The sequence below is a fragment of the Buceros rhinoceros genome, unplaced genomic scaffold, assembly GCF_000710305.1.
Source record: "Buceros rhinoceros silvestris isolate BGI_N320 unplaced genomic scaffold, ASM71030v1 scaffold477, whole genome shotgun sequence".
Taxonomy (NCBI): Eukaryota; Metazoa; Chordata; class Aves; order Bucerotiformes; family Bucerotidae; genus Buceros; species Buceros rhinoceros.
This window is the reverse complement of record NW_010421359.1, coordinates 55,182-58,654: the sequence shown is the minus strand read 5'-3', so window position 1 is coordinate 58,654 and position 3,473 is coordinate 55,182. Positions and strand designations below refer to the sequence as shown.

At 48.2% G+C, this 3,473-nt stretch overlaps 1 pseudogene; it reads left to right on the top strand.

Annotated features, from left to right (window-relative positions):
* The first annotated feature begins 978 nt into the window (after positions 1 to 978).
* Positions 979 to 1,757, top strand: LOC104496478 (annotated as a pseudogene).
* Positions 1,758 to 3,473: the final 1,716 nt, after the last annotated feature.

The following is a 3,473-nucleotide window of genomic DNA, read 5'->3' as shown; positions in this document are numbered from 1 at the left end:
TCCTCCGTTTTCTTTCTCCCCTCTGTCTCTCTCTTCGTCCCTCTTGCCTGTCGCTCCGTTTACTGACGTCAGTAAAGGTCACAGCGTGTGCTGGTGCTCCTGACGTCTGGCCTCGTTTGTGCCTCCGTTCTGACCTCGGCTGTTGAATCGAAACCAGCCTGATCTGATCGAGACTTTCTAGCTGGTGTCCCGGGCAGGACCGACTGTCTGGAAGTGTCCCGACACCCTTGAGCCGTCCGGCCTGTCAGGACAGCTGCCCTCTGAGGGCAGGGGGACTCTGGGTGCCACTCTGAGTGACCCCCGAGTCTCATGTGAGCCGAAATGTCCTGCCTGGCAGGACGGCCCTTCCCTCAAAGGGGTATGTCAGGTGTCCTGCTTGGCAGAAACGTTGCCCTCTGAGGGTGGAGAGATTCTGGGTGATGGGTGCTCTGAGTGGTCCCTGGGATCTGTTCGAGGTGGGACATTCTGCCTGGCAGGGTGACCCTTTCCCTCTGAGGGATGTGGAAAACCTGGAGGGTGTTGCTCAGAGCGACCTCCAGGTTCTGTTGACATATTTGGAGAAATTTAATTTATGCCCCTTGCCACCGGGGTTTAAATGGATGTGGGAAAATTGGCATAACCCCCAAAGCTGAACAGAGTAACAGCCTTGAGACCTGAGGTTAGAGCGCGTCCAGGGACAGGGAAAGCGACAGTCTGTGCAGTGTTGGGTGCTGCCCTGGTAGCTGCCACCAAGAAAAGGGAACAACAGACACATCCAGAACTGCAGATTATCCGATCCCTGCATGATTTAGTTAAATCTTTGCAGGAATGGTTAAAGAAAGAGCGAGACTCATTGGAGAATTTCAGGATCTGATCAAATCGTTGCAAGAACAGTTATGGGAAGAGCTTGCATGATTGGAAAAGTTGCCGGATGCCCTTGTAGATCGGATACAACCATCACCATCTGGCGCTGTGGGGAAATTCAAACTCCCTGATGGTATGGGCATTTTTCCACAGAGAGAATTGGAGCAGGCTAAGGGGAAATACAGGAAAACTAGAAGTAAAACCTCTGCGACCCTTAGTTAAAAGTGAATACACCTATGACTGAGAGGATGAAGAAGTGCCTCAAATTATCACAGAAGAAATGTCCGATTCCCCTGCGGAGCGAGCCAAATTGCAGAGAGAGTATAGTTGCACACAAAAGGAGTCAGAGACTGAGTATGGGTGAGAGTCTCTCTCTGGGGTGGGGACCAGATACTCCTCAGTGAGGCTGAGGCAGAAGGATATTGGGGGCCGGGTGTTTTCCTAACCACCCGTAACCAGTGGGCCCTGTGGTCCCTGACCCAACGGGCAGCCTGTTGGGCTGGAGGACTGGGCCCCCTTGAACAGGGTGATCCGACTGCCATTACGGGTGATAGGGACCAGCTGACAGAAAGTGTGCAGAAGGCTGCCTGTCTGCAGATGATGGGTGATAGAGAGCTCAGATCGAGCCTATGACTGTGCCCGTGGACCCTGAAAGAATGACCCCCTTAATAAGGGGATTCCCAGATTCCTTGAAAGCTGTGGGTATCCAGTTGCAAGGTGAAATACATAACACCCCCGCTTCACAGCAGACACTCGCTGTTCTAGAAGGGGTCCTTCCCCCGGATAGAAGAAATGGAAAGGTATGGACGTGGGGAGAGGCAGCACAAGAACTGATAAATTACCGCTGCGAAATTGGGCCGCTGGTATCTGTCAATCGTAAGGCTGAACCTAAGCTAGTTCGACAAACCGAGTGACGGCTCCCACCAAAACTTGCAAAGGGGGACATAAGGGTCCATTGTGACATGACTCCCTGGTGTTGCAGAAACCAGTGAGAGGAAGATGTTATGCCCTGTGGGTTGAGGGGATACAAGAGGGAATCCCTAAATCTTTAAGGGACAGTCAATCAGACGGGGACCTAGAGGTGCTGATGAAGAGAATGGGAGAGCAGAAGGCAAGAAAGAGGAAATTGGAAACCCCCTCCAAATCCCTCAAGGAACCACTTATGGAAAAAAGGATTGGTGAAGAAAATTGCCCAGGAGTCAATTAATTATGGCAGGGTTATGAAATATATAGGAAGGGAGGGAAACCCCCAAACCTCAGTCCACAGGAGGCTGAAGAAAAATCTCTGTTCCAATAGAGGGAGAAGCCAAATCTAAATGGGCTTTGAAGAAACAAATTGTGGAAAGGCTGTGCCCTGGGAGTTGATGGTCAGGTCGCTGCAAATCTGCAGCTTTTGGTAGAAATGTGGAACCCGAAGGAAAAGGTAGTATGCCCTGCAGGAGATCAGCAATGCAAGACGAGCAGCACAAACTCCCCTTCCCTTTGCTCCTACAGCAGATCTCATAGGTTCGTCAGCAACGGGAAATTCCTCCTGCCATCTCCAATAAATGAGCCGGGGGACAACCGCTGGAAATCTCCACGAGGATTCACCCATATTAGCCACCGTAGTTGTAAAAGAGAGACTTTTTGATGAACAAAACAGCAAACCTCTGTTTTATTAGAAACACGTAACCATCAGGGTCCACAGCAATTATGATAATAACAGTGAGTAGCTCTTTCTTATAAACAGGATTATACCAGTAATGAGCAAGTGCCAGAAGACTTAAAATCAACTTTTGTTCACGTTCCATCCAGAGGATTATGACCTGGAAAACAAAAACAAAACCAAAAAAACCAAAACCAAAACAAAAAAAACAAACAAAAAAAAATTTAAAAAGGGAAGAAAAAGGAGACCTTGATAGCAGACTAGGCACAGCAATTTCCACAATGACAGTAAACAGCCACTACCAAAATAACTATAACAGCAATAATACAACTGCTATAAGCAATAATATTAATTTTTTTCCGCCGTCCATCCCGACACTTCCACACCCACTTCATGAACTGAAAGGGAAACAACAAAAAGAAGAGACCTTTGTGCTATTTGAACCAGCCATAAAGGTTAAGAGGATTTTGGGGGTTAATGATACCAACGGTATTGACTGTCCCAGATAACTGGTGATTCTCTCTGAGTCCTTTTCTTCAGGGCCGTGCAGCCTGGCGATGGCGACTTGATGGTGGTGCCCTGGCAATAGAGCATATTGCACCACTAGGGCAGAGAATTCAAAAGAGCACCCATCCCGAGACCGGCCAAGCGGGAATGGGACGTTCCAGCTTACAGGAGAAGCTTTGTAAGTGTTCTTTCCTTGGTGCAATACAGTCAAGCAAAATGATTGAAAGCCTTGAAAACAAATGTTTTCCTTAAAAAAGAGGAAGAAGAAGAGGCTGTCATGATCTGTAATTGCCTTCACAGGCATCCATCAGCGATATGACTTCATAGCTTGCTGTGCTGTGCTGCATCCCTCTGCTGTGTGACTACAGAAAAATGACTATAAATGGCTTCCCACAACTCTTAAAGAAAAGTACCTCACTCCATAACTTAGCCCTGTGGGACTTAAAACACGGAATGGGACAAGGTGAAGTGTAAAAGA